Here is a 13,677-nt window from a genome sequence, read left to right on the forward strand (position 1 = left end):
AAAATGCATCTACATCAAACTTAAAAACTTTCACGCATCACATTCTACAATCAACAGCATGAAAAGGCAACCTAGGGAAAGGGAGAAAGATATTTGCAGATCATATATCTCATAATGGACTAATATCCAGAATATATAAAGAACTCCTACAACCTAACAACAAAAAGTCAAATAACTTTAAGGTGACCACCTATAGCTTGGACTAATGGTCATCTGTACTTCTTTCACTTTGAAAAATGAGTGACTCCACATCTCCTCCCATGGCCTTAGCCTCTTCCAACCTGCTTCCAAAATATGGTTGAATCTTCACATACCAAATGGCTAAATTGTATGAGTGGTTTCTTAACTATTAACTCTATAATGAGCCTTTGTGTAAGTATATTTGTGTGTATATATGGATTTGTATGTATATGAATACGTATATATTTGTGTAATGTTTGCCCATGTTCCAGTATCCACCATGATGTGATAGGAATTACAGATGATAAGGCTGTTAGTGAATTACACAGAATGGCTCTGCTGATTACAAACCATTTTGCTTCAGGATGGAGTACTGACCTACCCATAACACTCAGGGCCTAGACGTTACTTACAATTATGGCCCATTTGGATAAAATATCTCAAATGACAACGTGATCTTAGAGCAGCAGGCAAGAGTGCAATTGTGATCTGTGAATCTGAGAGGACGCTTTGGCTTTATTTACTTAGTTGGTTGGAGACATCAGATTTAAAAAAATTGCCAAGCTGGAAGCAGTGTCTTAATTGCAGTTGTCATAAAGGAGCTCAAATAAGAGAGGCTGTCAGGATTAAGAGTGGCATTCAACCAAAAGTCTATTTGACCAAGAAGGCCTCAATTACTGTGATTTACTCTAAAGTTGCCTGTATCGGCAAGTCAAACTCCTTTATTTCCTCAATTCTGCACATAATAATATAAACCATCCTTTCTGTAGGACTTCCAATTAATGACCAGCTATATTGGTAGTAGAACATATATGTGGAAACACAAAGCAGGCATAGGATTCCTACCATTGATTGAGCCTGGTTCACAGTCCCCTCACCTCTTCCCTGGCCATTTGCTCCTGTTTTTTTTTTGTTTTTTGTTTTTATTGAGACAGAGTCTCGCTCTGTTGCCCAGGCTGGAGTGTGGTGGCATGATCTTGGCTCACTGCAACCTCCACCTCCTGGGTTCAAGCAATTCTCCTGCCTCAGCCTCCTGAGTAGCTGGGATTACAGGCACCCGCCACCACGCCTGAATAATTTTTGTATTTTTAGTAGAGACAGGGTTTCACCATGTTGGCCAGGCTGGTCTCGAACTCCTGACCTCAAGTGATCCACCCGCCTCAGCCTCCCAAAGTGCTGGGATTACACGGGTGAGCCACCACACCTGGCCTGCTACTCTTTTTTTAGGCTTAATCTGAAAGCTGTTTCCCCATGGAAGGATTTAAGGGTCCCTTGGTCAGGCATATTCACTTGTTTTATGGTGTCTTGGCATCATATATTTGTCCTAACATAACCCTTCTCTTCTTTGAAATTGCTAGATTATTGCTTGTCTTTCCTTTGCAAATAGCAGACAGCAAGTCTGTCTTGGGCTCTACTGTATCCCCAGGGTCTAGATCAGTGAATGGAACCCAGTATTTGCTGAACTAACAGGTGTTGAGTGACAGAATGAGTAAATGAGTGACTGAAGGGTCAGGACTAAATGTAGAAATGGAGTCTCCTGATTTCCAGGGTCAAGACACTCTTTTCCATCCACTGGGCTTATTTTAAGACTCCATGCTCTTCTAAGGGAGTCCCAGAAGATGCCATCATTCCTCCCCATGCTTGTGCCTTTCACAAAGCATTTCTAGGTAAATCTCCCAAATGTTCATTGCCTGCATTGGGCCACGTTCTATGCTTGGATTGAGGAACAACGGGTGTAAACACCACTCTTGAAGTGCTTTTTGTTTAATAGAGGTAGAATACAAGTTCTAGAGCCAGGCTGCTTGGATTTAAACTTCAACTCTTTCATTTCCCAGCAATAAGACCTTGAGGAAGCTATTTAATTTCTCTCTGCCTCAGTTTTCTTATCAGATAATAGCAGTATCTATCTCATAGTGTTACCATAAAGATTAAACAGTCAATAATTGCACAACACTTAGAATAATGCCTAGCTCATAGTGAACACTATTTAAGCATTAACTGTTATTATTATTATTTTTACAAATAGGTCTTGGATAGAAGTTTAATTCTGGGGAAAAAATACCTTTTCTCTGGCACCATTTTCTTACCTTTTTATGGGTAGTCAAATAAAAAAAGAACCACTGTATTTTGTTGTCATCCTGTCTCCCTACTTGTTGGCTGTGTGAACTTGGGCATATTCTTTATCTTCTCTCAGCCTCACTGTCCCCACCAGCAATATGGGACCAGTAATAATACCTCCCTTATAGGCTGTTTTAAGAGCTAAAACAGAAAGTAAAACACCCAGGTCCATGATAAGAGCTCAGTAAAGGGTAGTTGTCCACAGGAGCGATACCTAAGAAACAGGGATATGTCCCAGTTGCTGGAAAAACTAGGCCACCATCAGTCCTTTGTCCACGAAGTAGCCTTCTCTAGAAAACCAGTGACTTCTTGATGTCACAAAGACGTACCTCTAACTTCAGCACTAACACTTGATAAGCAACAAGCTTAGTTGGTTTCCTGTCCATTCAACTTTTCAATGGATTTTAAATTAGTTGAGCATCTTACTGTTTCTCAAGGCAATTCACTAGGTGTTACCGAGGAGACAGTAATGAATCTGACTTCCCTCCTTCAAGTCAATTAGAAAGTATAAGGAATTCACAAATAGATCAAAGGTCAAAAGAGAGTAAAAATAGAAAACATGCTTTGTAGACATCTTATATAAATGGTATCAGACAGTATGAACTCCTCTCTCTCTCATTCGTGTGTGTGTGTGTCTGGCTTCTTTCACTTCACATTTTATTTTCAAGGTTTATGTATGTCATAGAATTTGTCGGTATTGTCTCCATTTTTATTCCTGAATAGTCTTTTGTTGTTTGGATACACCATGCATCTGGGAGTGGGGATGGGAATTCACTGTAACCAGGCATAAAGAATATTATTGGGGAGATGAAACTGTTCTAGAACTGGATTATGGTGACAGTTGCACAACTCTTATTCAAAATCATTAAATTATATACTTAAAACAGATCCATTTTATGGTAAATGATACCTCAATAAAACCATTAATCAAAAATTAATTGCAAACAGAACTGAGAGTGGAGAAATCATTTCTGGTTTTGGACATTAGGAAAGGCTTCCTGGAGGAGGTGGCATACATGATGGGCTTGATAAGTTGAACTGGCCCAAACACTAATAATGTCCAGAATTGCCTGCTCTGAGCCCTTCAATAAGACACCCCTCTTAATTCTCAGAACAACTGCATTGTACAGATGGGGTAACCTAGAAGCAGATGTCGAGTGGCCAACTTAAAGCTACACAAGTAACATGTAATGGAACTGAGCCTGCAGCTCATATCCCTTCAGCATCAAAGCCCAGGCCTATAACTACTCTAGAATCCCACCTTTGGTCACTGCTCTTAAATCTCTACAAATACGGGGATGCAGTGGTTTTTTTGGAACAATCTGTCATAATCTTGTTTGCCAAAAGATGGCCTAATTTGCCACTATCTAACCAAATTCAAATGTTATGGCAAGGTAATGTAATAAAACCACCCTCCTAATAGCACACCTGCTTAAGGCAAATGAATTGCTCAGATATAAAATTAGAATTGCGCTCTCAAAGTGCATGAGACCTGGAGGATACATTGTGCTCCAACATTGATTTCAATTACGTCTTAACCTTCAGCATGATGATGTGACATTATACTCCTCTCTGACTGACTGCTGCTGTACTCTTTCTTTTATTTCTCTTGTTAAATATGAGCTTTGCTGTGCTCCATCGATCTCTGCAACTATTCTGCTGTTTACAACTTTGATAATCTTTGTGTAATCTGTAGGAGTAATTGGATTCCTGCAAACGTGGCTGAATTTTCAACAGCACTGAGATGGGGAAAAATGGGGAACCCGACACAATGGAAGCATCCCAGGTTCAGAAACCACTTTTGTTCTCTAGTTAAAGTTGACCTTTTCTCTCAGGTTTGAAAGGTTATGTCCTAATAAGTTTGGATGCTGTAACAGAAAGGATGTGGTTTCTTTAAATGAAGCAAGGCTGTAAAAGTCACAGCTCTGTGGCCCCTTAGATTCTATTAGTGCTGTGGCTGGTTATTATCTTATTCAATAAAATAAGGATGAAGGGGTTCTCATCTGTTAAAAAACATCACTCTCTTCTGGCAGACAGACACACACATACACACACACACACACACACATGCACACAAAACCTTTGAGTCCTTAGTTTTGCTACTTTTTGTGCAATTAGCCCTTCCTAGGGCTCTTTTCCATCAACAAAAGGAACATGGAAGGGAAAGTGGCCAGTGCTGGTTTCTTACCTTTTAAAAAAATTCTTCTTTTTTTAATTTTTAATTTTTATCAGTACATAGTAGGTGTATACTGGTTTCTGATCTTGACTCTGCTACTTGCTAGCTGGGTGACCTTGGGCAAAGTAACCTCTCTATGCTTTACTCCCTGTATTTAAAATAGGAAATAATAACAATATTTACATTATAGAGTTGTTAGGAGCATACATTAATTTTTCAAATGCTTAGCCCATCGGCATAGAGCAAGCATGACGAATTTGTTAGCTAAATGGAATAAAAGGAGAAAAATGTCACATGGATACTATTTTTCTGGAGTTTAGGTTATGGCGGGGCTTGGTATTTTTATATCAGGCTCAGAAAAGTACCTTGAAAAGAAGGGAGCCACATCAAGGAGGGTGACCTCAGGGCCTGTGAGACAGAGAGGTGACGGTGTAGAAGAGATCATATGTGACAGCATTCCCACAGCCTGGCCTCCACCTGCAACACCCAGCACTGTCCATCATCACTGTCCCATTACCAGTGAATAATTTTTACTCTTTTTAAATAAGTGAAGTATTAGCTTTAATGTTTTCTGATCATGACAATATTTTTAGATAAGAACATTTTAAACATTCAACTGTAAGAGACTATTGAAAATTAATGAAATTCATTGAATAGAAGTAATTAAAATAATAATGCAACTCTTTAAGCATTGCAATGGAAAGATGTTAATGATATATTGTTATGAGCCCATTATTGGGAAAAATGTATTTAGGAATAAGTATGGATGGATATATGATAATTTGGCATTTTATTTGGGTTGTAAAATAGTGGCTGATTTTTTTTTCATTTCTTTATTTTTACCCTTTTTTTGGTAAATTTCTTTATTGTTTGTCCCATCCTTCTCAATTCATGTAAAAGCTCATGCATCGTTTAAATTTATGCCAACTGTTGTACCATCTTGTCCACCCCCCACCTCATTGCTATCTGACCTTTAGGCATTCTCTATGATGAATAAAGACTTTGGCATCTTAGTTATGGTCTTCAACTTCACCCCAATTACTACCAGTTTTTCTGGGACTTCAATATGCAAAGGCAGCTCAAGCCAGCATCCTGTCCTCACAAGACCTTGACTTCCTTAGAGCCAAGGAGGAAGTCTTCTGTATCCCACCAACTCAGCCAGCCACACCCACCCAGAACCACCCCCTGCATGGTCCCCATTAGAAGCTGCTCCTCTCTGGAATCACTGATTCAAACACCTCAGGCTGACCACCCCCTTCTATCCCTCCAATTCTCTGTGGGATATATCTGTGTCGATGTGTCACAGATACCTCCAACATACAATGACTGAAACTGAGAGGAGTCAGATGTACACCCGTAGATTTAAACTTTAATCAAATTTGCTGATGTCAGAAGATTGGGGCTCCCTTTCCTGTGAGCAGTTTTGAGATTGAAAGGAGCTGCAAAGACTCATGCCAAAGTACAGACTCATGTGTCAATAATTCTTCATGGATCAGGGCATTTTATTAACTGCAAGATAAGTACATTCTTAAATAGGTGGCTGAGCTTGGGTTTTTTGTACACTACCATAAACACATGTATTAAAGTGATGAGCCTCTAGTTGTTGCTGAGTCTTGTTGCTTCAGATGTAAGTGGTCAGATATGCAAGAATGGCAGCAAGGACACCACATGTGGACACCACAATCGTCTTTTGAACCAGTTATAACATCTATCCATTATCTCATGAGTTGAATAGAATATTTTAAGACATGCTCGTTTTATATCTGTATGCCTGGCATGATTTTAACTTGTTTTAAAATATCCTTTACTTCTTTTAGATTTCACAACATGCTCAATGGATTTACCTACCATAGATAGGTAAACATTGTTGACAGAGAAGTGTACCTCATGCATGCTTCAAACCCAGGAGTGTTTTTTGTTTTTTGTTTGTTTGTTTATTTTTGACTCCTCTTAATTGAATCCAAAACACCAACAGAACTTTGTTGATGTTTCGTTTTTCAATATTTAATTTTCCTCTCAAATAAATTTATATTATTGTTTGGTTTTTGGTATATTTATAGCAGATAAATTATTCCCAATTTTTGGCAGCAGAGGTTGGGAATTTATTTTTATGGTCTGATCATTGGCAATCTTTGGAAATAGATTAATGGTTTATAAAAATCTAGTCTATATTGGATGAGAGACACAAAAAACTGTTTTGTCATTTTTGAGGTCTCTTTAGTTCAAGTCAATTAAGAATTTCATGCCTTCCAGGAGTAGAACAGCTCTTTCATGTGTGGGCCAGTGAGTTTTTCTCTTTCTGTGTTTACTCTTGATCTATGGACGAAGTTGTAGAATTGAAGATATAAGCTCTATTTCTCTGTACCTGTATGTCTATGTGTCTGAAATTCAGAAATGCCTTTATCTCTGATTGTGTGCGTAATGTTTTCCTGCCTCTGCATAGTATTAAAACATGGGCATATAAAATCTCTTAAAGGAGCTGTTTTTATTGGCATATATATGCTTTTATAAATCTATTATTTTTAAAATTACATGAAAATAAGGATATCGTATTATGGATATTTTAAATATGCTAGATTTTAAAATCATCTTCCACAAAACTATTTTAATGATTCAAATTCACATAATTTAGGTAAATCTTTGGCAAACAAGACAAAATTAATCTTTACTGTTTAATAAAAACAATGATTTCTTCTTTGATCTATCAATATTAAATATATTACAAATGCACTTTTAAAACAATTGGGTATATTTTTCCTAAACTTATATGTGTACACTGATTACATAGATTAGCATTACTTCTAGTTATTGTTTAACATTATGAAAAACATAAATGTAGGTTTAACCAAATTGAATCATTTTTCTGATGAACTTATATGTCCATAGTAACAAGGGTTTTGCTTCAGATTTTGAGACTCTGTTGCTAGGTGCATATATGTTTATAATTCTTATATATTCTGGATGGATTGACACTTTTATTAATTTATAAGGTTCTTCTTTGTCCTTAAAACAATTTTTGAATTGATGTCTGTTTTGTGTGATGTTAGTATAGCCACGCCAGGTATCTTTTCTTTGCCATATGAATGGAATATATTTTTCCATTATCTCACTTTCAACATATTTGTGTCTTTGAAACTAAAATAAGTCTCTTGCATAGACATCATATAGTTAGATTGTTTTTAAGAAAAAAATCATTTTTCCAATTAATGCTTTTTAATTAAATATTTTAATCCATGGCATTAAACATACTTAGTGATAAGAAAGGACTTATCTTTGTGATGTTAAAATGTGTTTTCTTTAGGTCTTATATCTTTTTCCCCTTAATTCCTTTATTTATACCTTATTTTGTGATTAACTGATTTTTTACTAGTAAACATTTTGATTCCCTTCTCATTTATTTTCCTTCTCATTTATTTTAGGTTTTCTCCCCGTTAGTGGTTACATGGGGGATTACAATTAACATCTATATTTTATAACAATCGAGTTTTAATTAATACTAACTTACTCTCAATAGTATACAAAAAAAATACTCTTTTACAAACTGTACTCTCCTTAAGTTGTTATTATAAAAAATACAACTTAATACATTGTATGCCAATCAACATATATGTATAGTTATTGTTTCAAGTATTTGTCTTTTAAATTATACAGGAAAAACTCATTTTTCTTACTTGTATTACCTTATTCTACTACTTTTAATTATCTTTAGTAGAATCAACAGATAATCAAAAGATAATCAAACCTTTAAAAATTCTAGTCTTCAAAAACATTGTGAATAGAGTGAAAAAAGCAGCTACAGAGTAGAAGAAAATATTTATAGATGATTTATCTGATAAAAAATTCAATGCCCAGCTAATATGTATATATATTTTGTATTTTTAGTAGAGATGGAGTTTTACCACATTTGCCAGGATGGTCTTGATCTCCTGACCTCATGATCCGCCTGCCTCAGCCTCCCAAAATGCTGGGATTACAGGTGTGAGCCACTGCGCCTGGCCAAAAATTCAAAATATGTGTATATATTTTAGAAACATCACAAAATTCAATGATTAAAAAAAAGCCATCCAATAAAAAACCAGTAAACATATTTGAACATTCATTAATCAAAGAAAATATAAAGATTGCATATAAGCACACAGAAAGATTCTGAAAGTCATTAGTCATAGGAAAATGCAATGAGATGTCACAATGAGATACAGCTACCAACCAATTAGCATGGCTAAAAAAATTGACAATACCCAGTGCTGGTGAAGTGAGGAGCATATGGAACGCTGATGTATTGCTGGTAGGAAAATAAAATAATAAGGCCACTTTGCAAAAGGGTTTACACATTTCTTATAAAATTAATCATATACCTACTGGTCGGTAGTCCATTCCTATGTATTTACTAAGTAAAATGAAAACTTATGTTTTTAAAAAAAAAACCTCTCCCAGTACTTTGGGAGACTGAGGTGGGAGGATCTCTTGAGGACAGGAGTTTGAGGCCAGCGTAGACAACACAGAAAGACCCCATTTCTACAAAAGCTTAAAAAAAAAGCCATACTTGGTGGTTCATGTTTATAGTCCCAGCTACTCGGGAGGCTGAGGCGGAAGGATTGCTTGTGCCCAAGTGTTTGAGGCTGCAGTGAGCCATGATTGTGCCACTGCACTCTAGCCTGGGCAACAAAGTGAGACCCTGTCTCTAAAAAACAAAAGAAAAAAAGAACTCTATGAGAATGTTTATGATGCCTTTCTTTGTAATTTCCCACACTGAAAATAACTCATGTCCTTCAACAGATGAATGCATAAATGAACTGTAGTCAATTCCCTCCAATGGAATACTACTCAGTAATAAAAAGGAATGAACTGTACACATAACAGCACAGATAAATCTCAAATTCGTTATGCCAAGTGAAAGAAGACAAAATTAAAGGCTGCATTCTATATGACTCCATGTATATATAATTCCAGAAAATGCTTAATTATAAAGACTTGTGTTTGCCAGGGGCTGTGGGCTGGGGAAGAAGCTGACAAGGAAGACACAGAGGGAAATTTGGGGGAAGAGATGAAGTGTTGTATATTTTGATTGTAGTAGTGATTATATGGCTGTGTACATTTATCCACACTCAAAGAACTACACACTAAATAGGTTGAATTCTATAGTATGTAATTATACATTAATAAAAAAATGAAAATAATGCTGGGCATTGTCTTGTAAGTCTAACTAACTAAATATTCCGTCATCCTATGCTGTAAATACCATAGCTGTTCCCAGTTTTTTTTTTTTTATATTTAGTCAAATTGCCTACAAGAAGAAACTGAGGCAAAGGGAAGTCTTTCCCTGGATCATCAGCCATTAAGTAGGATGTGGGCGTCATGCCTTTGTTCTTCACCTCAAGGATTTGCCATCAGACAGATTCATGTGAGTCTGTTGCAGCCATTATTTTACAGAGACAATAAATTCCTAAGGACCGGAATGCCACAGCCTCTATCCAAGGCGTGATCTTTTATTTACTATGATGCTTAAGTAGTTACAGTATCAAAAATGGGCAGAGGTGTGAGAAGAATAGATGAAGTTTGAAGAACTTTAATTCCAAACTGTGGAAAAAAATGATGACATGAATTCTGATAAAGTAGAAAATCTTTCTTAATTATTGTATTGCTTTTACCACTCAAATCTAATGGTGAACACTGCTAAATTCACACTGTTTAGTTTTGTTGAGCTCCTTTTTTCTTCTATGTTGAAGACAACTGATTAATTAATGGCTATAAATAAGAATATGTATATGGATATAAATTACTCATATTTATCCCACTGTTTAAAGTATACCAAATCCCTCTTAGAAGTCCGGGAGAAATGATCTCCTCTATCTATGTATATAAATTTACATAAATGTATGCATATAGCTTTCTTAAGACAAATTCAAACCCAGAAAATTGCAGACAGTCTCACCAAGGGTGGGGTTCACCCTCAAGTTCTCTCCAATGAATACTGTCCCATTAATTTGAGATCTGGTTCATCCATTAGCAATCACAGTTTTGAGAGCTGGCAGAACACAGAACTCTAAGGTTGGATTATACACAAAGGGATGATTTCATTTTATCTTCCAGAATACAGATTCAAAAAATATCAAACTATTTATTTTTACATCAATATAAAAATCATCCAAATAGTTACTTCATGGAGGTTGGCATACCAATTTATTTAAAAGAGCACTGTTATCTCCTTTTCAAATTCTAGAAACCTCTCACCTTATTTGAGAATTTAAAAGGTAACTACCAATTTGGGGAGAAATGGACTCTGCATATAGCCAAATAGAAGGTGAATTATTTGTCGAATAACTGCCTGTTTTCATATAGATATAAAAAAATTGTACAGATAAAACATATTCATTGTTTTATCTACACAGAATACAAAAAAGTCTATAATCTTATACCACAGACAGAACATATTTTACAAAATTAAGATCATAGAACACATAATATGTCCCAGCTTACATTCAGATTATTTTGCTTAATAGAATACCATATGCATTGTCTTGTGTCACTAAATATTCTTCTGCAACATGATTTTAATGGCCTTATAATCTTTCATTGTATGACCATATCATAATTTATTTTGCAAATCTTCTATTGTGAATACTTATGTCTTTGTAATTTATCACTATTATAAATAATGTTGTGATAACACCCCACGTGCATTTCTGAGTATTTCCTTTGGATAAATTCCTGGAAGTAGAATTACTAGGGGAGAGGATATAAACACTTTTATGAACCTTTGGATACATCTTGCCAAATTACTTTTGAGAAAGGATAAAACAATTTATTCTCTTACCATCAGTGACTGTATTATCGCACCACACCCTTGACAACAGGAGATTTTCCATATGTAATTTTATTCTTTGTCAATTTGATAGATGAATAATAGCATTTCATTGTTGTTTTAATTTGCATCTATTTGATTACAAAATAGGCTGATTCTGTTTGGTCTATATTATCCATATGTATGCTTGTGAATTTCAATTTATGTCTCTTGCATCTTTTTTTGTTAGATGTTCCTCTTTTTTATTGATCCACTAAGGTTATTTAAATATTAAATATATTAGCTTTGGAAGAAAAGCTGGTGATAAGAATGTGCATAGAAAACATTCTGATAGCATAAACCCCCGACGATTAATGCTGGCTATTTTATCTCTGGGGATGAGGATAAGTGGCAAGAAAGAAATGATGGTTATCCTCAGTTGATCATCTCAACCTGACCCATTCTCCAGCCTTTCCTGTTCTCTATGCCCCAGGAGGCTGACCTCTATGCATTAAATTGCTAAGGCCCCTCTTGCCCTGTATTTTCTTGTTGGTTTCGCCTAATGGGCATCCATGACAATAGATGAGAGGGCAAGAAGAGAGAGAGGAGGGGTATTTATATCCTCTTCCACTCTCTGCATGTTCTTTCTTTCTTTTTCTCTCTCCTTCCTTTCTTCCTTCCTTCCTTCCTTCCTTTCTTTCCTTTCTTTCTTCTTTCTTTCTTTTCTTTCTTCCTTCCTTCCTTCCTTCCTTCTTTCTTTCTTTCTTTATTTCTTTCTTTCTCTCTTTCTTCTTTCTTTCATTCCTTTTTTTGTTTCGAAATCTTGCTCTGTGGCCCAGGCTGAAGTGCAGTGACGTGATCTTGTCTCACTGCAACTTCCATCTCCCAGGTTCAAGTGATTCTGCCACCTCAACCTCCTGAGTAGCTGAGATTACAGGCACCCACCACCACCCCTGGCTAATTTTTGTATTTTTAGTAGAGACGGGGTTTCCCCATGTTGACCAGGCTGGTCTCGAACTCCTGACATCAGGTGATCCACCTGCCCCTTCCTCCCAAAGTGCTGGGATTACAGGCATGAGCCACCACACCCAGCCCTCTGCCTGTTTTTCTGTGATTCTGGTCTATCCTGCATTCCTCTGTGCTCATAGCTTCTGTCAGATGTGGATCCAACTGTTGGTCTAGAAACTCACCTCCTTTCTTATGGCCACTGTTAACCTGGGTGACACCAACTTCTGGCTGCTGCTGGTCCTTAGTATGCCACCATCCTCTGTTGATTCCCTTCTTGGTGCCACCATCTCTGCATATTGCACCTTTATTTAGCTTCTGTTTAAAGTGTGCCCATTGAGTGTGTCACCTGCTTCTGGCAGGACCCTCTCACACAGCAGGTGATTAATTTTTCACCTTATATATTCCTGTAGTGTTTGTTGATTTCATTTTTTTCACAATAATTATGTAGGAATTTTGTAATTAATTATAATTTCCCTGGCCACTGAGATTTGTTCTTCTGTCATTTGATAAACACTGTTCATTTTTCTATTGAGTTATTGGCCTCTTTATTGTCAGTTTGTAAGAGTTCGTTGGCTATTACTTATTTTTAGCCATTGCATGTTATCTACACTATAAATATAAATGTTCCCCCAAGTCTAACATTTATATTTTGATTTCATTTAAAATATGTTTGGACATACAAACATAAAATTATATTTAGTCAAATTGCCTACATATTCTTCTGTAGCCTCTGGGTATTGTGTCCTGATTAATAAACTTCATTATCCTAAATATACATAGCCTAAATATATATATAGTTTCCTTCTAGTTGATGTACATTTAGACTATTTCCAATTTTTGGTTATTTTGAATAATGTTAAGAATACTTGTGTGCAACTCTTTGTGTGAATATAAAGTTATTGTTTTATGTAATGTAAGGTAAAAGTCATTCGTAGTCAGGAAAATTAAACTAATGCAGCAATTGGAGGAGAAGCAAGATGGCAGAGTAGATGGCTCCACCAATTGTCCCCCCAATAAGGACCCCAATTTAACAACTATCTACAAAGAAAAGTCACCTTCATAAGAACCCCAAATCAGGCAAGTCCTCATCGTATCTGGTTTTAACTATGTATGGCTGAAAGAGGCACTGAAGAGATAGAAAAAAAAACAGTCTTGAATCACAGACACCACCTTTCACCCACCGGCAGCAACAGCATGGTGCAGGGAGCATCTCTGGGCACTGAGGCAAGGAGAACACAACAATTGTAAGGCACTGAACTCAGTGCTGTCCTGTTAGAGCAGAAAGGAGAACTGGACCAGACTCAACTGAGGCCCGCCCACAGAGGGAGCATTTAAACCAGCCCTAGCCAGAGGGGAATCACCCATCCCAGGGATTAGAATGTCAGTTCCTGCAAACGTCACCACTGCAGGCTAC

The sequence above is a fragment of the Pongo abelii genome, chromosome 18 (genome assembly GCF_028885655.2).
Source record: "Pongo abelii isolate AG06213 chromosome 18, NHGRI_mPonAbe1-v2.0_pri, whole genome shotgun sequence".
Classification (NCBI taxonomy): Eukaryota; Metazoa; Chordata; class Mammalia; order Primates; family Hominidae; genus Pongo; species Pongo abelii.